The 16,454-nt window shown below is 38.8% G+C and overlaps 1 protein-coding gene across 1 annotated transcript in view; it reads right to left on the bottom strand.

The window, feature by feature from the left end:
- The window catches only part of NEIL3 (nei like DNA glycosylase 3), a 141,792-nt gene that overhangs the window by 107,002 nt on the left and 18,336 nt on the right, over nt 1–16,454 (bottom strand). The gene's annotated exons all lie outside the window — the stretch shown is intronic.

Genomic DNA, 16,454 nt, shown 5'->3' with positions numbered 1-16,454 from the left:
TCTCTTATATCTATCAACTAAATGGCTAAATTAACAGCTAGATATATTGCTTACATTACTGGCTCTGGGCCTGTACTGGGCAGAGGCCAAGGGGCGTGAATGAGTAATTCGTGCCCTCGGGCATCTATATGGGCCAACAGTAGAGATCAGACATCATGTGACTCTAAATCCACAGTCGCCTCAACTGCTTTCCGGTGGCATATTTTTCCTTTTATATTTATAAAACCTGTTTGTGATGGATAAACCACATTGATGAGGATGTATCTGGAAGCATTCGAAAGCTGGCTTCATCTTCTTTTCAGGGACGACTTAGCATTTTGAAATCATTGGCCTCCTTTACCTCTGTGTCTCCTGTCAACATTTGGAGACAGCCAGTGTGCACTGTCATTTCTTTTACTTAATAAGTGTACTTCTGAGTATTTCGGCATTTTCTCATCAAGCAAGTGTAAATGTTAACAGCAGCTTGGCTGCTGCAAATCACTGCTCAGTGGCGATGAGCTGCAGGATTTATCTGGATGAAAATACCAAAGAGTGTGTAAACGCTGTTGATATTTCCCCTAATGTTTTCCTTAAGAAAATATTAAAAGTTAGAGACACAAGTTCTACCGTTTGATTTCCTTATGTTTCAAAGTTATTCATTGAGCAATAATCATCACATTTATTTGCACTTCACTTTTACACAAGTCCTTCTTCTTTATTAACAGAAACTACCAACTGCTTGCTCTGAGTTTAAAAATTAATTTCTAATTTCATATTATTGAGATGAGAGTTCTTTAAAAGGTTTTGTAATATTTATTCAAATTATAAATAGATTGAGATAGAATGACTCTGAATTGACCCCATCAATATCTGTCTTCTAAAATAGACTTGCTCCATGTTAATAATTACCCCTCATTTCTTTTTCATTGTGTTCTTATTTTTGTGCACGTGGCCATCAAAGATGGCTTACTGTAGAGTAGTAGAAATGCTGATCCATCTTGTATAACAATAACATTGCATGAAGAGTTAGTCACCGAGGTGACTTTGAAGAAGACCCATAATTTTGGTCATGAAGGAAGAAATTGCAAAATTCTGTAATATGACCGGAGGTAACTTAGCAGAAATGGTCCTTACCAAAGTCATTCAGCACAGCTGACAGGCATCATTCAATATAGGTCATGTATCAGTCAGGACTATTAAAAATGTTAAGTGACAAAATTCAACTCAAATTGCCTTAATCATAAAATGGAAAAGGATGTTTCACATGCTGAGAAGGTCCAGAGGAAGGGAGGCATCAGGCATGGCCGGATCCAGATGAGGAGAGGTCGGAAGACTATCTATTGCCATTTCTAGGCCCCCTTCTTTGTCCCCGTTGGCTTGATTATCAGGGTCTGCATCATAGCCCCTGAAAGCATCAGGCTCTCATCACTCTTACTGCTCGAGGCTGCATTGGATAACAGCACATTCCATTCTTCCCCATTCAAAAATCCTTAGCTCCGGTTGGGCAATAAAGTCAATCCTGAATTAATCCCTGTGGACAGGGCCATGGTAAACTCAAACCCAGGGCAGACACCCTTAACTGGTGCTAGGTGTTGGATAAGACTTACCTAAACCACACCCACTGAGTAGGCGTAAGACAGGCTGTGGTGTAAAGTCTAAGGGAGCACCTGATATCATGAGCTGCCTGACGTCTGAAACCAGGTGGCCTGGGATAGCTGAACCCACAAGACCCCTCCCTGCCACTGCTCTGCAGGGAAGGCCCCTAGCCAAACAACACCTCTTTGCAAGTGGCCCGGGTACAGTTCCTGCTTATCCCCGGGTAGTGGATTTTAGCTTCCTACCAGGCTGTGGAATTTCAAAAGAGCTAATCCCATCCTCCTGCAAGAAATGAAAAGGCACTTTACCCTCTGGACACTGGCCTCAACCTCTGCATGGCCCTGTGTGACTTGCAGTGTCCTCCTCAGATGACTGCGAGGAACTGTGACCAAGAAATGCCAAGCTCCTCTGTCCAGTGTTGTGTGTCATGTCTTTGGCCATCCCCGTAACCCAAGGGTGGGAATCCTCCCTCACCATTGGGGTGAATAAGAGGTGATTAAAGCAGAAGCAGTACCTCTAAAAATCATGAGTTAAATCCATATAAAGATGAATGAATGCTGGGTAGGTCAACAAATCACTGAAGTTAATTTCAGTTTAAATCCATGATTCAATTCAATCTTCTCTGCAGCTAGGACCCTTGGTAGGAGGAGAAAAGAAAACTAACAGATTTTCCTAGAGATTTGGGGTATGCTTCGGAATAACATCATTTCAACTTAGAATCCCTTACCTGATGCAGGAGGTCAGGATTATAGGATGAAGAGAACCAGGACTGATTTTCCTAGCTGAGGAGGCACTGCATGCTACATCTTTCCTTTTTTATTTTTTATTTTTGGAAATTTACTATACTCATTAACATTTTTAAAGCTCTGATAAGTCCTGTAGTGAAAATATCTAAAGGGTATTTTATATCAAGAATTTCTCAAGCATATTTGATACAGAATACATGTAAGGCTTTTAGGGAATGCTGAAATGTTCATCTATGAAATGTTATAATTTTTACGGTTTGTTTAGAACACCATGGGCGTATCTTAAATCTTAATAATATTACTGAATATAGTCATTATAAATTGGTATCGTAAAACATCTGAGACCTATTTATATGGTCCTACCCTTAAGACAAGGAAGATTATGTGTATATATTTCAAATTATATCACCTACTTGAGTTTCAATTTTTTCATTTATTTCTCTACATTTAAAGGGCCATTTCTTTCTTAACATAATTTTGGAATATAAATCCATTTCTTGCAAAACCAGAAAAATTATCAAGATAGTTATCTCTTGTATTTTTATCATAAACCCTTGGGGAAAAATAAGATTAACCTCAGACTTCCTGACCTAAAATACCAACATATCTTAAAAGATGAATATTTTCAACACTAATCTCTTTTTTGAGAAAACTATGGAAAAAAAAAAGCCCCATTTCTAATATTTGTCTTCTGTGGTCTTCACCACATATCCTCCTGGAAGAGCATATTAAAAAATAACACTTGAAGGAAGCTATGATAAATGGTTCATACGAATTTTCTGCACATTTCTTGTTATGCAACAAAGAATCAGTTGTGCCAGGAAAAGCAACAACAATCCACAACCCATGATTAAGTAGTGCAGATTGGTTGTGATTTTAAGTATATTTCAATTTTTTTTGGAGTATGCCAACTGACGACAATGTCAATATTCATTACCTTTGTTATTTTTAATATGCACTATGTAATTAGCAGAATTTGGAAGTAATCTTTTTTCTGGGAGACTATGACTGGTTGACAGTGAGGGGGGTGGTTTTATTTCTGACAATAAAAGCAATCATGATGATTTAGATATAATGGGGAAATACTTAACCAATGTAATTATTGTTGTTTTTGAAACAGCTACTTTGAAATGAGTAAAGGAGGGGAAAGAGTCTATTGTTCAGTATTGTAAAACACATAATCCCAAATATTTTGACTACTTGAAAGTAAAATATCTTGGATGGAAAAGAGATTAATTGTATTCATTAGCATAGAATTCTAACATGAGGGCAATACATGGAGGTTCAGGGGGAGGTTTCATCTTTGAGACTGAAATATCCCAAATTGCTAAAATCTCGTAAGATTTTACTAGGTCTGGAAAATTTATTTTTGACATCTCTATCATTATTTTGTTTGTTTTTGTAAAACATGCTCGAATCCTCTCCACTTCTACATCGAGAATATAGATGTAAGTAAGCTACAGTGAGAGATCAAATGACATGTTTTAAAACTCCCACAATTTTACTTCTCTTCTGGACAGTTATTGTTTAAATTTATTTACACAACACAAAATCAAATCCTCTTGAAATACAGGCAGATGACCAGGTCGTCAGTATTGATAATTTTGGACCTCTGGGAAAAGTGTGTGCGTGCGTGTGTGTGAAGTAAAATCCTTGACAAGGAAATCATGGGTGCTAAGGTGTAGGGTGCCATATTTCACCTAACACCCCATAGTTGTAAAGATGTGATCTGTGTATGGTTCGTTATTGTCACTTCCTTTAGACTCTTTTTTAAAAAAAGATTTTCTTGACTTATTTGAGAGAGGGAGAGAGAGAATGCACATGAGCAGAGGGAAGCAGAGAGGGAGAGGGAGAAGCAGACCCTCTGCTGAACAGGGAGCCTGACATGACGCAGCACTCGATCGCAGGACCCAGGGATCATGACCTGAGCTGCAGGAAGACACTTAACCAACTGAGCCACCCGAGGGCCTCCTTCCTTTCGACTCTTAAGCGAGGTGAAAGGAGCGCTGGCAAATACTTGCAATGTATACACAAATAAATATCATTTATACACACATTTCTTATTGCTGCTGTAACAAATTACCACAAATTTACCTGCTTTAAAAAACACACACTTATAGTCCTATTAGTCATAAGTCTCACTGGGCTAAAACTTAGTGTTAGCAAGGCTGTGTTCTTTCTGGAGGTTCTTGGGGAAAATTCATTCTAGAAGCCACTTCCCTTTCTTTGCTCCAGACTCTTTCCTCCATCGTCAAAGCAGCACTGCACCTTCAAATCTCCGACTCTAACACTCTTGCCTCCCCTTCATGAGAACCCTTGTGATTATGCTAGGCCCGCCCAGATATCCAGGATAATCTCCCCATCTCAAGAGCCTCACCCTAATTACATTTGTAAAGTCCCTTCTACTGTATCTAGTAACATATTCGCTGGAGATTTGGGCCTAGATGTCTTTGGGGGACCATGATCCTGCCACACACACACACACACACACACACACACGTGTATCTATCCAATGGTTAGAATTCTCAGTGTACAAATTTAGGATTAAGAGAAATATAATGTCATTGTTTTTTTTTTCTACAACTCAAGCTAGGGTTGTGTCCATAAATTGTCAAAGCCCAGGGTGGAAATGCGTGAGGGGTGCCTAAACTGGTCCTCGCTGTTGAGTCCACGCAGGTTTGCCACTGAGCTGCTTCTCATTTGTGTTAAAGAAGGTACACTGCTGGGAAACAGGCAGTCATCTAATTCCTATTTCACATGGAATCATCCATCTAGTCACTCAATAAGTATTCATCAAGTGCCAACGTGTATGGGCCCCCGAACCCCTGGAATATAAAACATGCATAAGGCGTCATCCCTCATTTCAAAGAAACTACTGTCTAAGACCGTAACACGTTCCCAGGAAGCACAGTGACAGAAATGCATACTCGGTACTGTGAGAGTACTGAGAACGGGGATCTGATGTAGGTCGGGGTGGTGTACAGTCTGATTAGCAAAGGCGCCGGAAGTTGCTGACAGGTGAGCTGAGGACTTGGAGAAGGAGGACAAGTGAGCTGGGGGTCTATAGGTACCACCAGAGCCCAGCCGCAGTGTTCCTTGAGGACCAGAGATATATTTTCAATTCAACTCAACAAATAATTATCGAACGGTGTTGCATGCTAAGGAGAAGTGCGATGACCTAAGAGAATGTTGAATACCGACACTTCCACTTGTTAAGGGGATTAGGGAGAGCTTCTCCGAGGAAGTTACAGACGTGAGACAAGTAATTACAAGTGTGATGCGTGCTGTGGAGCAATGCTATGGTCATGCAGGGGAAAATAATTTAACCCAGTCAAGAGGGTCAGGGACTGCCAGGCTGAGAAATTGATGTCCAAATTGAGACCTGAGGGATAAGGAGCATTTGACAAAGGAGAGGAGGAAGGGGCCAGTTGAGTAATAGAATATTCTGTATGGTGGGGGGTGCAGGGTGGTCAGGACAGGGAGAAGAGGAGAGAAGAGTGCATGCAGGGTCTCCAGAACCAGATGAACAGTTTTACCTTTATTTTGGATTTGTTGGGGAGCTTCTGCTAAATTTTCAATTTGGAAATGACATGATCAGATTTGTATTTTTTTTAAAGATTTTTATTTATTTATTCCTGAGAGACACAGAAAGAGAGGCAGAGACACAGGCAGAGGGAGAAGCAGGCTCCCTGAGGGGACCCCAATGTGGGACTTGATCCCAGGACCCTGGGATCACAACCTGGGCCAAAGGCAGATGCTCAGCCACTGAGCCACCCAGGTGCCCAGATCAGGTTTGTATTTTTAAAAGATCCTTTTGGCCTTAGAAGGGGGAGATTAGATGAAAGGTGAGTAACGGAAGAAGAGTAAAGAAGCAGTTGCAGCATCCAGACAAGATTCTGACACAGGCTGCATGGTGTCAGTGGGTGTAGAGTAAGGGCAGTTTGTTCAAAAAATATTTAGGAGGTAAAATATTTATGAAGTTCTCCTCTTGTCGAAGGCCCCATGCTATGTTTCGGAGCAATTATAACACATGGCACAATGCCTGGCACATAGGTGCTAAATATTCTTAAATTTGGTCGATGTTTGGGACACAGAGTAGCAAGAGACAAAGACAGAGGCCAGATCACGTGTCATCAAGCAAAGGTCTTAAGCGAGGATACCCTGGCATTGTGGCATTTGCCTGTTATTTGTCAGCCAGTGCCTGTTTGGAAGATGAATTTGAAGGAGACAACATTCTAGATGGAAGGAGGAGTAACAAGACCCTTGCAGCAGTTCAGTTACATGATGATGTGCCCTGGAACCAGTATAGCGCTCGGAAATCCAGGCAAAGAGCTATCACAAGCAAGAAATAGTTGGAGGGCAAAATTAGAACCGGTGATGGACAGGTAGAGAGAGAAAGGAACAAGACTACAAAGATGATTCTCCTGCTTCTAATATCAAGGACGGAGAAGGACAAATGTGAACCCAGGCACAAACCAAGCACTCCCCACTACTTCCCGATGACCTCCTGGGTCATCCTGCCAATTCGAATCCAAGTATAAACCTGCTCTACCTTTTACCTGATTTTTCCTACATGATGAACCCAAGTTTTTACTTTTAGTTCAACCGTTGATGACAATTGACTCACTGTCATTTGTTTTGTTTTGTTTTGTGCTTTTGTTTTGTTTTGTTTTTCTGATGCTCCAATATAAAGGGAGGTGTGGGGAAATCTCAGAAAGACCATTTCTCGGGAGAACATTTGCTATTAGTCCATGCATTTGTTTTTTGATTGTCAATATACCGTCACCTCTCTGAGCAGTGGTGGCACAGCTACTAAGTAGTTTGTTTTTATATGAACTGCTTTCAGACAAACTGCTTACTGACACTCATCAAATTCCAATGAAAACTGCCCAAACCCCCCTTCCCACAGGACCATCGTTTTCACCACCCGGGCAAAAATGACATTCTGGGTAAAAAGGAAGGAATACATGAAACATATGCTCTGGAGACCAACAACAAATAATTACACAATAACTTCCAAAGCCCAGACACCCCGCCATGCAATACAACTCCCGTCCTATGGGGTTTCCAGCACTTTGGTTATTGCTGAATGTATTTTGCCACACATCTTGTGACACATCAAACTTCAAGGTCACAAGGTTTGACTTTATTTTATAGGAGACATAACTTTAATTCCATAATCATATAATAGGTATTGTCAGTATCCACATGGAGAAAGAACTGCAGAGACAAGCCTCAGAAATGAAAACAAAGCAAGTGCCCTGTGTAGGAGCTCACTATGTTCTAGTTTGCCAGCCATCCCCCCCGAACCCTATGCCCACCCTATGCGCCTATCCTAGCTCTAGTTCCCTCCCGTCGGACCTTGTGCAAAGCATGACTCACTGTACCCCCCACATAGTGTGTGGGCTTCAATCTCATATGTGGCTAATTTGTAGGATAAATCATTTACATAATTTTTTAAAAGAATCAAAAACATACAAATGTTTATCATGACTGGATAGGAGAGAAACTAGGACCAAAAGATATTTTACATAGATTTCTTTTAAAGCTCATAAAGAGGAGGTACAGTTTTGGCCTGACAACTCGGCCAGCCAAGTTAATTGCTCTCCATGACCTACAGCTCCTGCAGACTAATTAGGCTAGTCTCTGAGTTTGGTTCAATAACAGCAACACAGCTCCACAGCTCAGCAAAAGTTTGAACGAAGCTGGCTTGCTCTCTCTGACCCAGGATTTAAAAGTGATGTCTAAGAAATGATTATGCTAATCAGAAGTCATTTGTCCAAGTAAACTGCTGGGAATATCTTGTTTCTTCAGAGCTTGCAAAGACCATGAGAGCGTCTAACTCTTCTTGGTCAAGTAGATGTAAAAAAAAAAAAAAAAGTCTGATTTATTATCTGGTAATGATTTTATTAAAAAAAAAAAGAAAATCAGAGCCACAGATTCAAGTCCCTTCCTTTCAGACCAAACCTTTCAGGCCATTGTTGTTAGTTTGTCATATGTAAAGAGAGAATCAAGTCCTCTGAATTGATAAACATTAGATCCAATCACATGTTTTTGTTTTCTTAGCCAATTAAGATAGAGGATTATAGAAAAAAATGGACAAAGATAGGGAGGAAGGGCAAAGACTTTCATATTCAGACTAGTTTGATGAAATGTGAGGAGACAAACGATTTTAGCAGGCATATCTAATGAATAACGCTTTGTGGTTCAATCATAAATAAAATACTTTCTCCATCTCTTTTTTTTTTCTTGTTAGTCTCAGGACAAGGCTTCATTAATCATGAGTTTGGAGCTCAAGAAAGACCCTGAGGAAAAGATCTTTTTATTCATACAGAATGGTACAAAACTGGGCTGCCAGAGACAAATAAAACAGTCAATATGACCTAGAGCTTCCAAATTCCAGCTTGACATTCAAACTTATTTTTCTTTCAGCAATTATTGATGTGGGTAAACTGATTAACACCAGTCTCAAGTTATCTGTAGAATTCTTTTTTAACCACTTGAGATAAAAGAGAAACAGAGCTGTAGTTCAAAACTTATGAAACACTCTGAGAGAATACATTCCTATAAACTCTAAAATGTCAGTATCTGTTTTCTGTAAAAATGAAATTTAAATTTAGAACCTTGTTTTTTTCCAAAACTGAACTCTCTATGAGAATTGATCTACTCACACACACTCATTTCGCAGATAACAAACCAGAGAGGCCAAAGATGTTAAATGACTTGCCCAGAGGCACTGAGCTAATTAGCACTGAGTCTCAGAGATTCTGGAGTCAAGGGGGTGGGGGTAGGGGGTGCTGGGGATCTTTACAACCCATCAAAGAAAAGAGGAAGAAAATATATGCTTGTCCAATTAACTCAGACTCTCTGTTCTTCAAATATCATACTTTTTTTTCATAAAAGCAAATGAAACAGTGAAGAGGATAGTGTATTTCCACAGAAAACTCTTAAGAGTCTGTGGAAATACACTCCACTGGTCGTTAAATTAAAATTAATTTAAAATTAAAATTTCCTATTTAAAGTCACTTTCGGTTAGATCACCGAACTGAAGTGAACTTGCAACGGCTTTTTTTGAGGTTCACAGAAGTTCATTATGTTAACCAGAAATCATGTGACTCTTATTTCAATCTTTGGCAGAAACTGCTAGAAAGAAAGTCCCTCAATAGTCAGAAGTGACCCTTCCCACTCCCTCCACCGGAGATTTAGACGGTGGGAATATTAGGGAATTAACACTTGGCTTAGTATTCTTATGACTTCTCCAAGCCGGCTGTCACCACTAGGTACTGCATGTCTTAGAGGTTAGCTCTTTTAAGATCTTCTAGTTCAGTGGGTTAGGAATGCTCGGATCACTTTTGGCTAAGTGTTCATGTTCATTTCCTCCTTCCCCCACATTTGTGGACTGGAAACCCCCCTCTTACTTTTCATTTTATGAATTTGAAACAAATGTCAGAACTTCAGATTTAAAAAGATACTCCTATCCCACAAGGTTAGGCACAGTCAGCGAAGTTTGCCCACATCAGAAAGTCAATGTGATCACAGCAGAACAAGGCAGCGTTATTTCATGGGACACTTTGCCCTTTTGCTGCTTTTAGATGCTCTTTTTTTGTAGTGACGAGAACCAGGTATTTCTTTGCCTCAGATTTCTCACAAATGAATGGTGTGTTTGTGCTGAAACACAAGACTGAAGTTATAGGCTGCATTTCTGGAAGCTCCCCATACTCTTAGAAATTTCAGGGACCAGAAGTTAGGACTGTTGAGGTTTTTATACGGTACATAGAACAAAGCTCCAAATAATGCAATTATGAAACGCAAACCCACGTCTGCTGAGCGGCCTCTGAGGGTGTCTGGGACCTCTGAGCGTGCCCTTGTCTGCTGTATGAATGTGGTTCAGACCCTCTACTACTGGACTGGATCTAGGTCTCCCGGGAGGGGCCCCATTGCTCAGATGGGTTGAGTTGCTGTCACAGCCTACCTGTGACATCAGAGTGTTCTCCTCAATTTAGCCGAGGGGGTTAGTGTCCGGTGACCATGAACTCCAGGCTGTGATCTGTGATCACTCCTTGCTTCTCCAAGACGTAAACTGGAGGCCTTGCTGCAGTCTTGGACGCGGGCTGGTCTTCATTAAGTCATCACAGCAAGACGTAAAATGCAAGCCTAGCGTTTCTGCCCCAGAATAGACTCAGAGCTCAGAGATTCAAGGTGTATCACGTAGCCTCATGGTCAAGGGTGCTGGGTTAGAGCTTCATCAGTTTGCGTTAAAATCACAGCCCAGCTTCTTGTTAGCTGTGTAACCTTGTGGAAGTGATTCGGCTGTTTGAAGAGGTCAGATCGGGTGTTTTAACTCATCAGCTTGCTAGGAGACTTAATGTGCCTGGCAAATAAGATTCAATAAACATCAGCTATCTTTATTAATTATTTCACTTTTGTATACACATGGATGGTTTCCTGTCTACTGCTCGAGGAAAATGGTCAACATTCATTCTTCTATTGAGATTATTCTAGAAGCGCTTCGGCTGTTAGCTTCCGTATACAATTTGCATTGTCCAAGGCATTGCTAAATCACTTTTGAAATGCTCTTCATTTATCGATTCTCTCCACAGTACTTAATAAAATTGCTTTTCATCATGATAAATTTTCTTTATATAGATTGGCTATAAATGCCAAAACAAGGGACGAGCACCCTTTAAAAAACAACTTTTTGTTTTGAAATAATCTTTAAAAATTGCAAATTGTGCAGAGTTCTCACATCACCCCTCACTCAGCTTGCCCTGAGGTTTGCAACGTTAGTCATAGCACAATGATTGATCAAAACCTAAGGTATTAACAGTGATCCAAAGTTAAATTACACATCTTATTAGAACTTTACCAGTTTTCCTCCAATGTTCCTTTTCTGCTCTAGCATTTAATCCGGGGTCCTACATTGCATTTACTTGTGTTGTCTCCTATTTTCCCATCTGTGACAGTTCTTTGTTCTCTAGAGTTAAGGTTGATTTCTTGGTGAAACGTCAGTTATTTTGTGGGATGTCTCTCTCAGTTTGGATTTATCTGATGTTTTCTCATGACCACATTTTTGTTATATATTTTTATCAAAAACAACACAGAAGTGATTGGGGGTCCTTCTCAGGGAGAACGTGGTCTTGCCATGTCTCACTGCTGGTGAAATTAACTAGGACTACTGGGTAGGACCGTGTCTACTGGGTTTCTCCATTATAGAACTACTATTTTCCCTTCATACTTGCTGGATATTTGGGAGAAGATTCTTTGAAATGACAGTAATATTCTGCATTTCCTACCATTTTTACTCACTAATTTTTAGCATGTATTAGTGGATTTTCATCTCCAATAATCATTACTAACATATTTGCCTAATGGTGATTTTTTACTTTTCTTTTTCTTTTTTTTTTTTAAAGTAAGCACTATGGCCACCGTGAGGCTTGAGATCTCATGGCCCTGAGATCAAGAGTCACATGCTCCATCAACTGAACCAGTCAGGTATCCCTGCCTAGTGGTGATTTTGTACTTCCCTCATTCCTTCTATATTTATTAGTTGAATTTTTCTTCATAGAATTTTCTTCTACGTCCCTTCTCACTTATTTATTTACTCAACGATGTACTACATAGACATAGACACATGGATGCATACTTTATTCTGCAAGAAACAATCCAAGACTATTATCTATTTGTTACTCAAACTATTCCTTCCTTAGCCATTGGGAGCTCCTGCCAGTGGGTTCTCCTTCCTTTCAACAGACCTCCACACTTTTTATTTATTTATTTATTTATTTATTTATTTATTTATTTATTTATTTTTAATTTTTATTTATTTATGATAGTCATAGAGAGAGAAAGAGGCAGAGACACAGGCAGAGGGAGAAGCAGGCTCCATGCACCGGGAGCCTGATGTGGGACTCGATCCTGGGTCTCCACGATCGCGCCCTGGGCCAAAGGCAGGGGCCAAACCGCTGCGCCACCCAGGGATCCCGACCTCCACACTTTTTAAATACTTCCTTACTTCTGATACCAGAAGATGGACCAGGTTCACCTTGAATTTTTCCCTATCCAGCCACAGAATTTGCCATTTCTCCAAACAGCTCTGGTTCTTTTTATATGAGAATGGTACTTAGAAGCCAAGAAGTGGGTGCTAGATATTGAACAACTTTTTAAAAAAAATTACGCTGAATCAGGAAAAACAAAAAATTATAGAACACATTTCTCTTCTCAAAATAAAAAATAGCTTTATGCCGTATGTTACCTATAATAAACTAGAATTATGTTGGTGAGAAAATTCACACTGGTTTTAATGAAAAATTAAAGGTTAATGTTTGTGCACCATTGTGAAGCAACAGGAATCTAATCTTTTATTCTGAATTAGTTTTTGTGTTTTGTGCAGAAGATCAATGGGCTGTTATTTCCTCATCACTATTCTAGACTCTTGCTGTTGGGGGTAGACTAGAATCATTTAGTGAATTGATGAAATCTCTTCAGTAATTCAATTCCATGGTCATCATGATATCTCCCTCTTCCCCTTTCTCCTTCCCTTTTCCCCAGCCTCTTGGGGTGTGAATCTAGCTCTGCTGGAAAAGTGGTCAGGGAGACAGACTCCATGGTTTCTCCAGCTCAACTGCCATTGCTGCTACTGGCTCTTCCTTATGCTTCCTACAGATTGGGGTGGGGGGGAGCCATTCCCCTTCTCTGTCTTTCCTGGATATCACCTCATTTGCCTCAGCTGCACAAGGATTAAACATTTGTTTCAAGAAAAGTTTTGACTAATCTTTTCCATAAAGCATTTTAAATACATGTAGGAAAAAAGTGGATGTGGAAGGGAGAAAACCAGGTGATGTGCCCCTTTGACTATTTTGCTCCCAAAGCCTCTTGAAGTCTCTTCCGGCCGGGGTGGTAGGCAGAGGTGTGTAGATACTCCATGGACTCTTGCTTTCCTTCTCTGGATAATTTGACACAACTGTCTTCCCAAGATTAGTGCTTTTTTCTAGTGCTTCTGTGAAAGAATCCCTATTTAACGGCATGCCCAGACCATTTTGCTGTTTCCATATTTTCATATATGGAAACGGAGCTCCGCAGGCTTTTTCCCCTCCAACTTGTATTCTCACTCTGCCAAGAGGCAGAAACGATCTATCTCAGTGTCAGTTAATTCCCTCTTCAAGGAGGATATCTCATCACATAGATTGAGAAGTGGAATAGTAATAATAAGAAAGCCAAGGTCCCTATCTAGGCAGTTGCTGGTTCTGTCTCCTCTCTGTTCTAAATTATACCTTAAAGCATCCCACATTGACTTGATAATGTGACAATTACAGGCATGGCACAAAAATAATTTCCTGCTGATTTGGGTGGGGGGTTGTTTAGAAGGATTGGTGGGTAGTTACAGAGCCTCTACCCCCGCTCTCTCTTGAAATCTCAGACAGGACGCACAATCACACAACATAGGACATGCTGATTTGGAATTGATATTTCAATTTTTTTGATTCCTCACCCTTATCAGTACCATTTTTCAACAAGCACTACCAATATATAGCTAGTTATTTATAAAAAATGATGTACATGTAGTAATACAACATATTACATATTTTTTTAAAAAGTTCATAACTCAGAAATGTTAAAAAGATAAAATAAGTATAAAATTGAATTTTTTAGTAATAGTACAAACACTTCCTTGCTTTCACTAGCACAATTAATGCATTGTTTTTAGTGAGAATAACATGATTGAATATACTTTATTACTTTGAAAATTATATTTCTTAATTTGGTTTATTTTAATATTTGAGTTTAATGACTATCACAGCTAAGAGAATATTTGAGAATATAAAGATTTAAATAAAATGATTTAGGAAAAATGACTTGATTTTCAATGTTTAAATTATGTAAAATTTTTCAATAAATTTAACTTATTAATTTCTCTTTTGCTGATATCAATTAATGTTTTTAAAAAACTAATCCAAAGTCATTGAATTTTTATACTCTTAAGCCTAGATTTAAACCTTTTTTTTTTTTTTTTTTGAAAGTAACACTCGGAAACCACAATCTGGGTTGTAGGTGTGAAGAGATCTTGGAAAATCTTTTAAAAAACTAAGAAATTCCGTTTCCAACTTTCAAATATGGATATAAGAGAGTTTTAAAGTAATGACACATTATATTCAGCAAAAGGAATACTTAATAATAGAAGCTTTATTTTTTTAGTACAAACTTATTTTAAAAATAATAGGTTACATTCTTACTGCGAAATATCACTTTTCCTAGAGAAGTTGAATTAAACATGATTATGTTTTTCAAATGACTCTGCTTAGCATCTTACTCTTGATAGTCATTATTATCCAAATCGTTATAATTTGGGGACATTAACTTTCTGTAAATGCAAAATATGCAACTTATTTTAAGCCCTTCAAATGTTAAGAATTCAGTAAATATATGCTTTAAAATGAATGATCCAGTTACTGAATGATGGAGAGAATCAATGAGATTCTGTGTAGCACAAAAGAGTTTTCTGGTTCTTCTCCATAATACCACAGTTTTGTCATTCATCTATAAATCAGCAAACAAACAAAAACTGCAACTAGCCACATGGATGACATTCTGAAAATTCTGGGTTTTAAATAATTGGTTGTAATGTCTTTCTTTTGAATTGGGCCATGAGTGAATTTCAGCTGTGACATTTTTTTCTGTACACTTACTCTGGAATCTTGTTACATTACCAGGTAAAGAAACCAAGTCATTAGTGGTCACCCATTATCCCCCCTGAACACATTAGTTTACAAAAGAGTGGTTACCAATGAAACCTATTCTTTCTGGTGTATCTTTTCTTTATAATCCCCCCCCCGCAAAGTATTTCTTTATGCACTTCAAGATTAATATATATTATATATTAGCCTAGAAATATTAGAAACATCAGCATTTTTATCCAACTCCTACATTATAAAAAATGTTCTAAAATTTGTGTAAAATTCCTGACACACTTTCTATATGACTTCCAACAGTGTTTGGACTGCATTTTAGTTTACTGCTCTATTTATCTGTGAATCATTGCAGCTGTGATATGTAATAGGAAGAACATGTCCCCCCAACTCTGATAATAACAAGATGGAGACTGAGCAATATAAGAATGAAAACTACATTTCAGTTCCAGTGCTAACTGACCAAATAGTGCCAAGTAGGCTTTCTTTGCTATAGATAGTTTGAAAGCCAGGATTAGTAGGATGGTGCTTTGTGGGCATGGTGTAATGTCATGAAGTTTAATTAGAAATCACTAATCAGTAATTAGTATTTTAATAAATGACCAGAGTTAAAATCTACTAATGCTGAGTAGGGGGTTAGAATGACAAACAATTCATTTTCTTAGCGTAATGACTCAATTTTATCATAAAACAAACCAGTTGACCATGTTAGGGTTGTAATCTAGTCATTATTTCACATTTTATTGTTCATATCAACAAAGGAGTAACTCCTGCAGCATGTCCAGCCCCACTTATTTTGTATGCATGTGTATGATAGTGGCAGAGAGAATGACCACTGGTGGGGAGGAAGTTTGGGAAAAGCACTATGAAATTGCCATACGGCTGTGCAGTATCACAAAATAATAAGCTCATATTCTCTGTCTCCTCATACTTTTTCTTTCTTGGCATATCCCAGAGGTACTGGAAGGCTAATGGACTGGTTTCACAACAGACCCATGAGAAACATGTCTGACAAACATCTGCTCCTGTTGACTGTTCATTCAAAAGGTACTAATGGGACCCTAGTCTGTGTCAGCTACCGGGGGCATTATATGAGGTTTAACGGTGAGCAAAATCAGTGTAATCTCATGCAGCTAATAGTCAAAAGAAAGACACACAACTACTACAGAAACATAAGTAAGTGTAAGTTGTGGAATGTGTTATAAATAAAACATAAAGAAAGGCACAGGACTCGATAAAGCAATCAACATTTTAACAATTTCACTTGGGCATTATATTTCTCTAGCATGTTGTATGTGCTTCATGTCACCAGTGACAAGTATCTCTTAAGAATAAACAGTGAGATGATGTCCTTCAACACATGAATGGATAAAGATGTGGTATATATGTATACACAATGGAATATTACTCAGCCATCAGAAAGGATGAATACCTACCATTTACTTTGACG

Source organism: Vulpes lagopus, chromosome 4 (assembly GCF_018345385.1).
Source record: "Vulpes lagopus strain Blue_001 chromosome 4, ASM1834538v1, whole genome shotgun sequence".
Lineage (NCBI taxonomy): Eukaryota > Metazoa > Chordata > Mammalia > Carnivora > Canidae > Vulpes > Vulpes lagopus.
This window is presented reverse-complemented; position numbering and strand designations above follow the sequence as displayed.